The following is a 16362-nucleotide window of genomic DNA, read 5'->3' on the forward strand; positions in this document are numbered from 1 at the left end:
TATTGGCTGTTGTCTGCGGCTCGACCCAAAGGATTGAACTGGACAATGTCATTCTCCACAACTGGTTTAAGGAATCAATTACATTTTGAAGCTTTTTGATTTGGTTTAATTATCAGACTGTAGATATTTGATTTCTTATGCTACATTTCAATGCGTGCTGTAACTGTCATCTAGTTGATCCTCATACATATGTCAATACATATGTGTAGACCATTTAAAATATTTTTACTTTTGTTCTTAAATATCTTTTTAGTGGATGTACTATAAGGGAGATTTTGTTGTTATATCTGAATTTGTATTTTAAACCTTAAAAGTTAAGAAGTTTATATTTTATTTGTAATGTTTTGATTCCAATACCCTTATGTCTTTTAACACATTTAAAATGTTAAACACATTCCACATAATGTCCAAAAATTCAGCGCAGAAATCAGATTTTGTGTGGTCATGGGTACTGCTGGGCCAATCAGCAGTAACATTTGCTATTTTGCCGTCTGGGACACATATCAGCTTATGTGACATTATTCAATGACATTACATTTCTCTTTTTTTCCTATATATTTTTATTTTATATTTCACCTTGTACATTACAATCCATTTATAAATCCACATATATATAATTCATTGTATAAAATTGTACCTCTGCTAGTCAAATCACTAAATCCATGCCCAAATTCTGTCTATTATTTATCAATAGACATGTCTAAAGTATTCTCTCATACCCAATTTTAAAGATCCAATGTTGTATCCCATCCACAAACACATTTAGGTATTTATTTGTGCCACTTTTTAAGCCACACACATGAAACTCGAGTCATTAAAACCTCTTCTCTTTTCAGTTAATTTCTTTACAATAGTCCTCAGACAACATTGACCTCTCTCTAATTTTTAGTCTTATAATCTTAATGACCTTTTTAATAAAGCTGGCTTAAAAAATCCTAATCACTGATCTACAACTTACTGGTATTCTTAGAGTAAAACTTCTAAATGCTGCTCCTCCTCGACATTTCAAGCTACAACCACCAAACTCAGACTAGACCTTCAGACTGTTCTGACTCCGGTTCTGTATCTTTACAGACTGATCTGACCTATAGTTTTCCTAAAAATGTTGATCAAAACTTGGGAAAATCCCATAGACTTTTACTGAAGGATTGTTCAAATGAGCCAAAACTGTTCAAACTCCAACTGACAAAATTCAAATTTTGACAGTTGGAGAGGCTCATCAGACTCCATTAACTGCCATTCTGTGTACTGTTTATAAATCTATATATCAAATAAACAATATTCTTTCTTTTTATTTTGTAAAATGGTCACTTCACTCTTTGCTGTTCTTTATTCTGCTTTTACTAAGTTTCAAACTCCTAGTGTCTAATGGGTTTATTGTAAATCTCAATGTCTCTGCTTTATCTGTTTTTCTGTGCTGAGACTCATCTCTTTCCCAGTTTTTAGACTTGTTCGATTTTTATAACTTCTCTTGTCCTGATTTTTCCATTATATTAGACTACTTGCTCTAAATTGTACCATTATCATTTGTTTATTAACCTCTAATTGTAACCTTCATCTATTAAAATGTGTTTCAGTTTTAAATCACCTTTCAAACTCTTTAATGCTCTGTACATATCTGACTTAATTTCCTTTTCTTTTTAATTTTAATTTCTTTCTACATTTAACCTTAGTCTCTCTCAATAATGTATAAATTCTGACTTTACTAATGTAATGTTATGTGATTCACTATTTTTTTTTTCTTTATGCTATAAAGAGTCATTCAAGCTCTAACTACTACACCTGTCTCATTGTGACGGCTGTAATTCACTTCCCATTTCTCCATATTTGTATTTGAGTCAGTAAGACACTTTGAATCATATGTTGAAATAAAGAATATACTGAACAAATACTTAAAACAAATCACAATAAATAAGTAAATAAATAAATAATGATAGCAACCTTAACCCAGCTAACACAGTTACGTTGTGACGACGTAACTGGACCGGACCATATTCATTGTAGCGACGTACCAAATAACGTTCTAGGGACGTAACTTTGTGATTCCCATATTCGTCGTGGCGACGTTATAGTGGTACGTCTCTGTAACGTGAGGAGTACGTCTCAACGACCAAACTGGCACGTTGTAAAAACGTAACCAGATTGGCTCATATTAGTCGCAGCGACGTTCCAAATAAGGTTCTAGGGACGTAACTTTGTGATTCCCATATTCGTCGTGGCGACGTTATAGCGGTACGTCGCTGGAACGTGACAGTAACGTCTCAACGACCAAACTGGCACGTTGTGAAAACGTAACTGGATCGGCTCATATTAGTTGCAACGACGTCCCGAATAACGTTCCAGCGACGTAACTTTGTGATTCCCATATTCGTCGTGGCGACGTTATAGTGGTACGTTGCTGGAACGTGACAGGTACGTCCTAAAGACCAAAATACCACCTCGACCTTTATCTTAAAATCTGCTTCTCACCTTCACTCCGGGGAATGGAAATGTGCTCCGTCCATAACCTTGAAATCCATGCAGAACTGATAAACACTTCATTCTCTGCTATAAAACCTAATAAATTCTAATTGTTATAGGGAATTGTGTTGCTTTGGTTAATACATTTGCAGATCAAAATATGTAGTGGAAACCAATATAAACCCTCATTAAATTCTGATAGAAAATGGCTAGAAACACACTGCATCCATGAAATCGTCAGCATTGTTACTTTGTACAATTACTCAGCCAATACATTTGAACATTACCATGGAACCATGTTTTAACCATGTAAAGTGTTAACACATGAATTCATAAATTGAACACATTCATAGATCAAACAATACAATCAATAAATAAATGTAACCAGTAATTAATATGTTTTATTCTTTTAATTGACAAAGTGTTTTATCATTAGATGGGTATAGTTAAATAATGATTTTATCAATTATATTTATAGATACTCTTATGATTACTACTATCCATAATTTGGCACAAAAAATGACAAAGATATGAAAAAGATTTAGCAGATATTTTATTACTTTATTTGCAAAAAATATATTTTAAACCATTTCCTAAGTGTCCTGTATGAGGCAGCTGCTACAAATATACTGAGGTAATTTGCTTTAATACTGCTTTACTGCCAGACAATATCACAATTACCAAAGATATACAGTCCTTGAGCTTCTCAAAAGCTAAAAAAATCCAGAAGATGACATTCATAAAGAGTAAAAGATATGTATAAAGAACAATATAGAGATTTTTAGCATTCCTTCAAATAATAGTTTGGCCCACCCAAAAATACATGTACAGTTTTTGTTCAAGAAAATGAACATGTGGACTTTCTCAGGAAGAATTTGAGATCTCTCATTACCGTGTCCTCAGCCGTGTAGAACACTCTTTCCAACAGTGTTGCAGAGGTAGATGATGGAGAGCTGTGAGAGAGGAGGAAGAGTGTCTTTCTCAGGTTCTTCTGAGGCAAGGATAGGAGGATGGTCTCTATATATTCACTTTGGATTTTGGCAAACTGGAAGCTAAAAAAAAAAATATTGTAGTAGTTATTGTAGTCAGGTTTATTGTTTGTTAGAAAGGTATGAGGAAAGCATGTTTAACTTACATGTTCCTCCTCTTCTTCATCCTGAGCTGCACTGTCACCTTGGTCACCACTGCCATCATCATCCTCCTCTGGCAGCTGAAAGGTTGAATTACATTGTTAGAAGTTGCATTTTTACTTTTGAAAGCAGTCTCTTCTACTTACCAAGGCAGCATTTGATGAAAAAATACAGTAAAATAATAATACTGTGAAGTAGTTTTACTTTTAATATTCTAAAATAGTTTTACTATTAACTGTTTTCTATTTTAATCTATTTTTAAAAGTAAGTTATTCCTGTGATCAAAGTTGAATTTAACTCCAGTCTTCAGTGTCACATGATCCTTCAGAAATCATTCTAATATGATGATTTGATGCTCAAGAACACAACAATATGAAGCAACACATTTCAAAAGAAATGTCCGAGCATCAATTCAGCATATTAGAATGATGAAAGATCAAGTGGCACTGAAGACTAGAAAAATGATGCCGAAAATTTTCCGTCAAAGGAATAAATTAAATTTTGCAACATCTTCCAAATCTCAATATCTTTGACTGGCAGTGTACATTATTACATTTAGATAATAAACAGTGCACAAATTCTCAAAGAACTTACATTTTAACGATTACTTCAAGCTGGGGACACACTGAACGACTAGAAGAAACATTCTAAGACTGAAATCAACACACTTAAAAACTGTTTCCTTCGACTGAAGTGGATTTAAATACTTACAGATTATAAACAGACTGAACGCAACTGGCTCTGACTCGACGTGTTTGGGCAAGATCAGTTGAAATTATCAAATTACATTTATAATCGGCCTTACAGTCGTTAAGTGTGTCCCTGGCTTTAGTCGTTGTTGCAGCCTCCTCAAAAATACATCTTTCTGTACACGAAAGCAAGAAAAAAATATTTTAAGAAAAAATACAGTAAGGGCATATTTCATGTAGCCTAAATGAATTGCGATTATGAAGTTTTTTTTTAATTTTTGATAGTATTTTGAAATCATTAAAATACCATGTATATATTGTGAGTTACAACATTATTTGTTTTTATCATGACATGAATTCCTGTCGTTTCAAACCTGTTAAGACTTTCGTTCATCTTCAAAACACAAATAAAGATAATTTAATGAAATCTGAGAGCTTTCTGTCCCTCCATTGACAGTCTACACAACTGCCACTTTGATGTTTAAAACAAAAGTTCATACAGATCGTAAATCTAATCTAATGAATATTGAGAGGTTTAGTCCAAATTTTCTGAATAAACTCGATCACTTTATATAATGAACAAATTTAATACACAAGTGCATATACAAACAAGTACAGTTGAGCTTCCATTTATGTTTGCTAATTAATGTTTATATGTGAATAAACATCTAAACTCAAACTGTATATTGCATTAAGCGAACAAGTCTCTTTGAAGTTCATGTTCAAATTTGGACTTAACTGCTCCATTCATATGGATCATTTTTACAATCTCTTTATGAACTTTTTGAAGTATCAAAGTGTTAGTTGCATGGTCTGTAAATTGAGGGAGATAACTCTCAGATTTCATTAAAATATCTTCACTTATGTTTCGAAGATGAACAACACATTCTTGCATGTTCGGAATGACATAAGGGCGAGTCATTTTTAATTTTTGTGTGAACTAACCCTTTAGGCAGGCGTACACTTTGTAAATTCGAACACTCAGTAGTTTGTGAGCCCTTGCATACAAGTTAGTTAACCCGATAATCATGTCAAAGCAGTTGGTACATTGCACGACTGCACTACACAGCTTTTCTTTGTTTTAAAAACAGACTTAACATTTATCTATTATGGGTCCTAATTAGGAGACGATGAGCACATTAAGCTTTGTGCCATGCTGTTTATATTTATCAAGCAGTAAAAATGCCTCTTTCAATGCCCAAAACAAGAAGCTTGCGGATGAGATGATGAGAGGAAGGAGATTTTGGATTGTATTTGATAGTCGAATTGATTCGAACAGTTTTAATCTAACAGATTTTTAAAAAGCTTTAATCATGCCCTTTCAATCCGAATGAAATGTCAATTGGACCTGGCCAATTCATTTCAACTAATGTGGTTACATATGACTTTTTATTCCATCTGTGCTACTAGTCTGATTAAAGTCTGATTATTAGAGCCCATGTAAACACAGCTAATGTTGCTGCTATAGCTTCAGATTTAAAAAAGTTATAGGGTTGCCAAGCAGCCTATGTGATGTGATTGTGTATAATTTGGGACTATACAAGAGCTGCATTTACATGGACCCTGATAAATAATTTGTAATCAGACTAGTTGCACAGGCGAATTAAAGGGATAGTTCACCCAAAAATGAAAATTCTGTCATCATCACCCTCAGCTTGTTCCAACGCTGTATAAAATAAGATATTTTAAAGAAAGTTTGTTACCAGGCTGCTTTGGACCAACATTGACTTCCATAGTAGGAAAAAAAATATTATGGAAGTCAATGGTGGTTTTCAACAGAAGAAACAGAGCTGTGGAACAAGCTGAGGATGGCTAAATGATGACAAATTTCATTTTTGGGTGATCTATCCCTTTAAGTCACATGCAACCATGTCATTCAGAATAAATTTGCCAAATCAGATTTTAAAATTTCATTCTGATTGTAAGGGGTGGTTTAAACCTTTTCTAATCTGTTCGATAGGACATGTAAACACTTGCTCAGATTAAAAACTGAAATTTGAAAGTGTAAAGCATGTGTAACCATTGTTGTTGAATGAATGCAGTGTAATAAATGACGGTTGTCATAAAATTTCAAAATGCTTCTGTTTAGTTTTGAGCATTTTTACTGCTTGATAAATATAAGCAGCACGGCACATAGCTTCATGTTCTCTGCGTCTCCTAATCAGGACCTGGAATGATAAATATAAAGTCTGATTTTTGAAACAGAAAAGAAGCAATGATAGGATGATGGTTAATATGCACCAACAGTGGGAAAGTCTGTAATTTTGGACAGACAGTGCATTTTAAAATATCAAATCCGATTTCTAAATAAATGTACACATCACCTATATTCAGATTCATCAATCACAATGATTTCATTCTGAATTAAATAAAAAATGTAAATGTATCAAATAGTAAAATTGCTGACCCCTCAAATTCAGAATTATTAACATCTCCTTGTCTCTGTGAGTAATTGAATTGTGAAATTCAACCCTGTGAATTACCTGTTTGTCCTCCTGAGCCTTTTAAAGGGTTAGTTCACCCAAAAATGAAAATTCTGTCATTTATTACTTACCCTCATGTCGTTTCACACCCGTAAGACCTTCGTTAATCTTCAGAACACAAATTAAGATATTTTAGTTGAAATCCGATGGCTCAGTGAGGCCTCCATAGGGAGCAATGACATTTCCTCTCTCAAGATCCATTAATGTACTAAAAACATATTTAAATCGGTTCATGTGAGTACAGTGGTTCAATATTATTATAATAAAGCGACAAGAATATTTCTGGAGCGCCAAAAAAAACCCAAAATAACGACTTATTTAGTGATGGCCAATTTCAAAACACTGCTTCATGAAGCATCGGCGCATAAATGAATCAGTGTGTCGAATCATGATTCAGATCGCGTGTCAAACTGCCAACGGCTGAAATCACGTGACTTTGGCGCTCCGTACAGCAGATTCGACACACTGATTCATCTGTGCTCCGATGCTTCCTGAAGCAGTGTTTTGAAATCAGCCATCACTAAATAAGTCGTTATTTAGTTTTTTTGGTGCTCCAAAAATATTCTTGTCACTTTATAATATTAATATTGAACCACTGTACTCACATGAACCGATTTAAATATGTTTTTAGTACCTTTATGGATCTTGAGAGAGGAAGTGTCCATTGCTCCCTATGGAGGCCTCACTGAGCCATCGGATTTCAACTAAAATATCTTAATTTGTGTTCTGAAGATTAACGAAGGTCTTACGGGTGTGGAATGACATGAGGGTAAGTAATAAATGACAGAATTTTCATTTTTGGGTGAACTAACCCTTTAACGAGAAGGCTGCTTTTATGGCTGGATGCTGATTGACACACCTTTTGACCATGTTCTCACATCCAGGACAAATTGATCAAGCAGACCTGAAACAAATGACCATGATTGAAATCACTTTAAATCCATTTAGTCTTACCTAAGTAATATTGGAAAAATGAGGCATAGTTGTTCACCCAGTATACGCTGCTTCTCCTGGAACATGGTCTGCATGATGAATGATCTCTTGATCCAGGACCCGTGCAGTCCACCTGGAGATTATCTGAATGATATGTGGTTGTATATAAAGGGCAATTAATGACTGAACGTTACATACATACCGGTAGCAGCACCATTCGTCCAGGACCTTATAAATATCTACTGGTACTGAACAAGTCAGAAACTAATTTAATACCCACCCCTGCTTATGATCATTGTTGTCTTGTTGTTGCTGCACAGGCTGTCTCTCCTCCAGCTGCTGAAAATAAAAAGTATGTTAGATTTATTAGAATGAATAGACCCACACATAACGTTAACGTTAAACCAGTAAGTGGCAACAAACGAGAATATTTTGTTATAAACAACTCTAAATCATTGATTTGGCTGCTTCACTGGCTGTCATTACAAAGAATTTAAGTAAACAAATTGTGAAGTAATTAACCGTGTCTGATTAACCGTTTTATACAGATTTTATTGAAATTTCAATATGGTTCATGAGCTTCAGGGAGGCCAGGCAAGGTCTAAAATTAAAAAAAACACTTTACTACAGTTGCCGTTTAACGAATATAAGTGATTATTCTGCCGTTTATAGCATTAAACAGTGAACGTTACACTTAAAATAACTAAAATAAAAATATAAAACTGCGTCTCAGACAATTTTAACGTTAACGCTAACGTAGACTAACCATGTTCCGTACACTTTTCGCCCTTCGCTGCACGTCCGCGACCACTCCTCCATTGTTGAGAGACAGACAAGCATGTTTGTGTGATCATACTCTGGGGTAATACCTTTTGTACAGGCAACACTTTGATTGATGTCTTTTGGACCAATAGTTTTTGAGAAAAGTGGGGAAAAGTACCTCCTCCGCCTGTGTACGGAAGATGATGAGCGTTAACGGTGTTCCGTACAGCCTCTAATGATGTTCCGTACAGCGCGGATAACTTGATTTCAGCGGCGAAAATGGACATTTACCTGATCATTTGTGAGAAGAAAACATCATTTAAATAAATAAGGAAGGTGAGTACCTATTTATTTGTTTAAATTGTTCATTTAATTGCGTAAATAAGATAGAGGACCATGCGAGTTAGGCATGATTGTGTCGTGATATTAATTACTGCGTGTGAGTTAAGCATTAACCATGTGAACCGTTAGTGAATAACGTTACCATATCTTTCTGAAGACAAAGAAGAAGGGCAAACAATTTGCATTGATTTAAAAATTTTATTACTTAACATTAACAAATGTGTGTGTGTGTGTTTGTGTTTACAACTATTTACATTTAACACTAAATTAACAAATACCATAACTAGAGATGAAGGGGTGTGAATTAAATTTTATGTGTGGACTATTTACATTATGTGTGTGTGTTTACAACTATTTACATTTATAAACTGATTAAAAATACCTGAACAAGAAATTTTTCTACACTATTTACATTGTGTGTGTGTGAGAGTGTATGTGTAACTTGTGTGTGTTTTTTTTTTATGTGGACAGACAACATTTATGGCAAAGCCAGGCAGTGTCTGGCACTTGCTCCACCCCTGTGCACTGCAAGTGGAACCATAAATGGCACAGATCACACTGCACCCATTCATCTATGGCCTCGTCTCCTGATCCAGGTGGTACCACTCTACGGCAGAGGGCGCAGTGTTCTCCGTCGTCGTCGGTCACAGGAGCTGCCTGCTTTTTTTGCCTTTTGGCCTCCTGGGCTTGCCTTTTTTCTTCTTTCTTCTTTTCCATCTCTTCCTTGCGCTTTCTCTTCTTTTCTTCCTTCTCTTTCTCCTCAGCTTCCTTTTCTACCAGCAGGTTGAAATACTGGTCACTGGTGATGACACGGGCTGGCAACGGAATGCGACGCCTCACCTTTTCCTTCCTCTCTAGGGCTGGGCTCATGAGGACATTAGCCAGACTCTCGGGGATAATACCTGCTGCCACCAGGTAATTTTTTGGAGCCACCCTATTACAGGAGGAGCAAGGTGTTTGAGTGGTGGAGGGAGTGGCTGATGTTGTGTCAGTAGGTTGAGTGCTGGATGTGTGAGTGAGAGTGGCATGAGTGCTGGATGGTGTGGCTGAAGGAGTGACGGGAGCACTGGATGGTGTGGCAGAAGGAGTGACGGGAGCACTGGATGGTGTGGCAGAAGGAGTGACGGGAGCACTGGATGGTGTGGCAGAAGGAGTGACGGGAGCACTGGATGGTGTGGCGGAAGGAGTGGTGGGAGTGATGGATTGAGTGGCGTCACTTCCATCTGCAGATGGGAGCACTCTCACCACCTAAGAAAGTAAAACATATGTGAAACACATTAGCACACTTTAAAAGACATTCAAGTAGCTTAGAGGATGAATTATCATTGTATTAATGTTAAAATTACCTGTGTTGTGTCCACAGCACCCCTGGACAAAGGAAAGATGCCAGCCTTGCGGAACCCAGCCTTGATGTTCTGGGCCGTGACAGCAGTGGGGTAAATAGTTTTGAGGAGCGGTGAAAACTGCTTCTTCCCCACAACAAGATCCCCTCGAACCAGACCCATCCTGGAAGCCATGGTGGAGAAAGCAGTCTTCAGTGGGTTGAAGACGGCAATATCCAGGGGTTGAAGGATGTGTGTGGTGTGGGCAGGCAGGCAGAGAATTTCAATTGTGTTTTCTCTGCAGTACATGATTACGTCTTTTGAGACATGTGTCTCGTGTTGGTCCATGATTAAAATTAATGGTCTCTCCTCAGGAGCATATTTAATGAAATGTCGGAGCCATTTCAGGAAGAGCTCCGAGTCCATGTAGCCCTTGTCCTGGATGCCATAGAGGGCGTTGGGGGGCCCATCCAGCCTATAGGCACTACTTGGGAGGCAGCCGGGGTAAATGATGAAAGGTGGAATGCTGTCCCCGGCTGCGTTCACACAGCAGTGCACTGTGATGTGCTCCCTTGTCGTCTGCTGCTGCTGATATACATGCTTTCTCCCCGTCTGGCACAGGACCTTTTCCCTGGATCGAGGCTTGTCACCGAAGCCAGTCTCGTCGCAGTTATAAACGAGGTGTGGCTTGTCCTCCAATCTATGTCTGACATAGAGGGCCTCGTATAACTTAAAGAAGCCTTCAATGGCCTCCGGTGTACCACCATGGACCCTGGCTCTGTCCAGGGAATCTGCTGTCCTTGAGGACAGTTCTGGATGGCGGGCCTTAAACCTGGCCCACCAGACATCACTTGGCCCCTTCTCCATGTTCACAGTGGTGCTCTGGGATCTGCCACTCTCTTTTATTATGCCCATAGCAAGAACTTTTACCAGAGATCTTGTCAGTGGAAAGCCATGGTCCGCCATCCAGAACATAAAAGAAATGAGGGCCTCTTCCTCTGATGGTGTCAGGGCCGAATTAGGATGAGGGTTGTGTGAGTATTTATTTTTTTTGTAGTCTTGTAGTGTTGTGTGTGGTATGTTGTATTTCTTTGCTGTTGCCCTCAAGCTCTCTCCTGCCTTCACTTCCTCAACTGCCTTTTCTAGCTTCTCCCTTGTGTACTGCTTTTTCTTTCCTGACATCTTTTCACTCATCTTTTGACTTTCCTTTGAAACATTAACGTTAAATGTTAATTTAATCATGTAACTTTGTTAACGTCATTTGTGTAAATTCTTTTCAAATGTTTGTATGAAATCTTTTTAAATTTGTGTATGAAATCTTTTTAAATGTGTATGAAATCTTTTTAAATTTGTATGAAATCTTTTTAAATGTGTGTATGAATTTTTTTTTAAATGTGTATGAAATCTTTTTAAATTTGTATGAAATCTTTTTAAATGTGTATGAATTTTTTTTTTAAATGTGTATGAAATCTTTTTTAAATGTGTGTATGAAATATTATTAAATGTGTGCATAATCTTACTAAATATGTGTGAATATCCTATCATTGTGTTTGTTAACATTAAATAACAATGTTAAGTTACTTTATGAAAAGTTGGCTATGAAATAACAATCATTTGAGTTATAGTTCATGTTTAACTTAATTTGTTAAAGACAATTTAACATGTTTAAATATTCATGTAACGTTAACAACATTAACTTAATTGACCCTTTATGAATAAACACCATCACTGCACGCAGGATGATGGGCAAACCTGCCTCAGACTGAGAGTGGCGCCAAGCAGTAATCGCCCGCGATTGACGTTTAAATATTCCTATTTCAAAGCATATATTCAACAAAAGGTAATATATTTTAAAATGTGTGATAACATAACATTAATTTCATAAATACTGTAATACTGTGAGAAGCATAATTTAAATCGAAATGTACATTTTCGCTGCTCTAGTTGTCTCCCCACCCAAGCTGCAGTCTGACGTGTAGCTTGCCCACCATCCATTTTCATGCGTAGTGGGCGCACCTAGCAAACTTACTTAAATCTGACTGAAGCAAATGGTGGAGTGCTCTCTGTCGTGATTTGGGGTGAAAGAGGGAGAAATGAAGATGACACAAATATATAGTTTATGTATGACCAGGAAGTATTTATTCAGCGATTGGCGGTAAAAGGTCGTCTGTACGGAACATCGTTGTGTACGGAACATGGTTAGTCTACGTTACCTCAGACCGCCTCATGGGGACAGCTCTCGTGCGCACATTAACCAAACATAATTTATTTATGAAATACATTTAGAAAACCAAAAACACTGCACTAACATTACTCATCACAAGTGATATTTAGTGTCACATGAGCAAAAACGATGAATAAAAGCAGATTTGTAGGGCTTACCTTTTACTCCGTGTCCGTCTGCTGGAAGTCGACCGTTACAGAACACAATGATGCGCATGCGCAGTACTCAAGATTCTCCGAAAGTCCGTTAAACTTGCTCATTTAAAAATTCGAATTTGTCTCGTGCGTGCTCCATCCAATAAATCTCCATCATTCACAAACACAACATATAATATATAAACATGTCCATAACTTTTGGCGCTCTAACGGTTAAACCATAGGGTTAAACCATAGACTGTAAAAGGAGAACGGCATGCATCTTGCGGAAGAACATTGTAGCCGGAGCTACTTCTCTCTGTTTATGTCTATGACGAATCACGGTATTTGTGCTACTCCGCAGCGGTTCCTACCAGACTGGTCTAAAATAGTCCGAATATAAACACTTATTCTAGGTGTACCATAATGATTCAGGGTACAACAAAAACACGGTTTGGAAAATGTATTCATGTTGTACATTCCCATTGTATAATTTTTGTCAATTTTGAACACAAAAAGTTACACATCTGGAAAGTTATCAGGAGACCAATGGACCACGTCGCTACAACGTTCTCCGTGGGATTAACCAGCGACGTCTTTTGAGGACGTGCCCGCGACGTTTCTGGAACGTTAGCCAAGATTCTTTAAAAAAAAAATAAAAAAAAAATGCAACTTTACCACGACGTCCTCACAACGTTGTCATTCAGTAAACCTCTTGTTCACAAACATATGAATAATCACAATTTATTAAGTAAAATGTTAGGTAGTTTTGCTGGCAAATATTTTATGAATATGTAGTAGGCTATCTCAAATATAAATAAAACTATGTCGATTCATTTAAAAAGCTTGAATCAAATAAATTTACTCATAATATCCAAATGCCATATTAACAAACATAATGTTGGCTTAATGCATTATCTGGAAAGTTATCAGGAGACCTATGGACCACGTCGCTACAACGTTCTCCGTGGTATTAACCAGCGACGTCTTTTGAGGACGTACCCGCGACGTTTCTGGAACGTTAGCCAAGATTCTAAAAAATGGAACATTACCACGACGTCCTCACAACGTTGTCATAAAGTAATGTCACGCTGACCAAATGACGACTAACTGACGACGTCGTCACAACGTACTGTGTTTGCTGGGAACCAAATGTATAGAAATGCCCTAATTCTTACACACGACTGGCTGAATTCAGTAAGTATCTTGGTTAAACAACTCAGGTGAGTATTTCAGGTAAGAGTAAACTTTTCTATGACAAAAGTGTCTTAAAATTATTAATAAAATAAGTAATCAATTGAAACAAATTATTTGGACATTAAAACATGTAAATTACAGTTTGGTATGAAATGTAATAAATTTAACTATCGTTAACAGTAAATGAGAGAGAGAGAGAGAGAGAGACCAGAGTTAGTTGTTGCTTTAACGGTCCTCTTTGTTGTCTGAGGGTGTGCTGCAGTCGTCATGGTAACTCAACTGCCACCCAAAATTCAAAAAAATGCAGCTGAACTATTCAGCGCAAACTAATTATCGTATATTTAAGTAATTTAAATAAAACTTACATATACATATAAATACAACTAAATAATTTAATTTGTGACCCAAACAATATCTAGGGTGGACTTTACTCCACGACCTCGACACGCTGTAAAAATGTCCCAGTTGTTAATGAAACTGCGCTTAAAAAGCAACAAGCCCAGACTTCCGGTATGCTTCGTGGTGAATAGACGTGGTGGAAGTCGCTCCGTGAACATCCATTGTTTTTTTCAGCAGTATTCATTTATTTTGTCTTACACATACCAAATATTCAACTCTATTTCATACTCATAAAGAAGAATGCCCAAACCAGGAAAATCGGGACGAAACATTGTAGAAATGCTGACTGACAAGGGGAGCGAGCAGACAGCTAATGCTAATACTAACGTTACCGCTCCAGTAGGAGCGGAGGAGGCAATCACGGCAGATTCCTTGAAAGACTTAATTTCATCCACCATTCGCTCTGAAATTTCATCGCTACGGTCCGAATTTTTGTCTGAACTTCGCTCTGCCGTGTCTACTCTACAAACAACCCTGTCTTCGCAAGCCCAAAAGATCGGGGACATTGAAACGGCACTTAACGACTCAGATGGCCGTTTGATAGCGGTGGAGAAATTGTGCAACACATTGCAAACAGAAAACACTAGCCTTAAACTCAAGCTTGATGACTTGGAGAACCGCTCACGGAGGCAAAATTTAAGGATTATTGGAATCCCAGAGGGATCGGAGGGGCAAAATCCAGTTGCTTTCATGTCGTCATTCTTTACTGAACTGTTTGGAGACGGCGCCTTTAAGCGTCCTTTGGAAATCGATCGGGCCCATCGTGTCGGTCAAAGGTCTCAACAAAATACATTTCCTAGACATATGCTGGTCCGGCTCCACCATTACCAAACCAAAGAACTCATACTGAAACTGAGTCGCGAGCTGGGCTCTTTGGAGTTCAACGGTGCGATCGTTCGGATTTTCCCGGACATGTCTGCCGAGGTGGCAAGACGCCGTGCTGAGTTCAAAGACGTGAAAGCTGCACTTCGCAATGCCGGCATCACCTACGGAATGTTGCATCCCGCTAGACTCCGCGTTGATTTCCAAGGACAGCGTCAAATATTCCACACTCCGCTGGCAGCGATGGACTTTGTCAGTTCTGTCATTAAAACTACAGCGAGCAAGGTGTGACGGACATGATCTAAATTTGGAAAGAGTCTGAATCTGCCATCCTTAAGTTTAGTAAGTGTTTCTAAGCTTGTGCTATGAAAAGTGAGGTAGCCCACAAATAAGGTTGGTCACAAACTGTCCCCCGTTGCATAACAGTCGTTTGTAACTTTTGGTTGGATGCCATGCATCGTATACTTGTGGTATATTGAGATACAGGTATTAACAGTAGATGGCGCTATAGACTATCAGCTACATAGGAGACACGAGGATGAGTTCACATGAGAAAGTGTATGTGAAGTATGTAAATAAACGGCGTGAGCAGATTACTTGGCAGTAGTGAAGTTTATTACGGGAAATATACAACATATTGGCGACGAGGATGGCCATGCTTGCGCTCTCGCCCCCTCCTGTTTTTTTGGATACTCTGGGTGAGCCGACTATACCATTTAATTCATGGATTCGTATGTTTGATAACTACGTGACTGCACTGTCGGCGGAGGACATTCCAGAAAAAAGGAAGCGTGCTTTACTTATTCATTGCTTAGGTACGGAGGGACAGAGGATTTTTTATACCCTCACGGTGGCTGATGACAAATATGAGACTGCATTGACTGCTTTGCGAGCATTTTTTGTACAGAAAGTGAACGTAGTTGCTGAGAGAAATAAATTTCGCCAGCGCGCTCAGAGACCTGGTGAGTCTATCGTGCAATATGTTGCAGCTTTGCGTGAACTGCTTGTGAACTGTGACTTTGGCACGCTCACGGATGATATGATTAGAGATCAGATCGTTGAGAAGACATGCACCCCTCGCATACGGGAACGTCTGTTGTTGGAAACGGATCTTACTCTGCAAAAGGCGATTACTATCGCAGGACAAATCGAGTCTGCAGTAGCTGAAGCTAAAGCTATGGAGCGCACTGACACTTCAGTAAACATGGTGCATACTGGCTCACGTGACGGAGCAAAACAGCGATGGCAACAGAGACCTGCTTCACGTAAGTCCACAGTTTCTCATCAGAGAACATCAAATGAAACACAGAAAAAAATGGATGCAAAGACATGCTACCGTTGTGGCACTACATCACATTTAGCAAACTACCCCAAATGCCCAGCTAAACAATCAAAATGCAGACAGTGTGGTAAAGTTGGACATTTTGCTAGAGTTTGTCGGAGTTCTGCATCTACATGCGTTGTA

The sequence above is a fragment of the Chanodichthys erythropterus genome, chromosome 8 (assembly GCF_024489055.1).
Source record: "Chanodichthys erythropterus isolate Z2021 chromosome 8, ASM2448905v1, whole genome shotgun sequence".
Lineage (NCBI taxonomy): Eukaryota > Metazoa > Chordata > Actinopteri > Cypriniformes > Xenocyprididae > Chanodichthys > Chanodichthys erythropterus.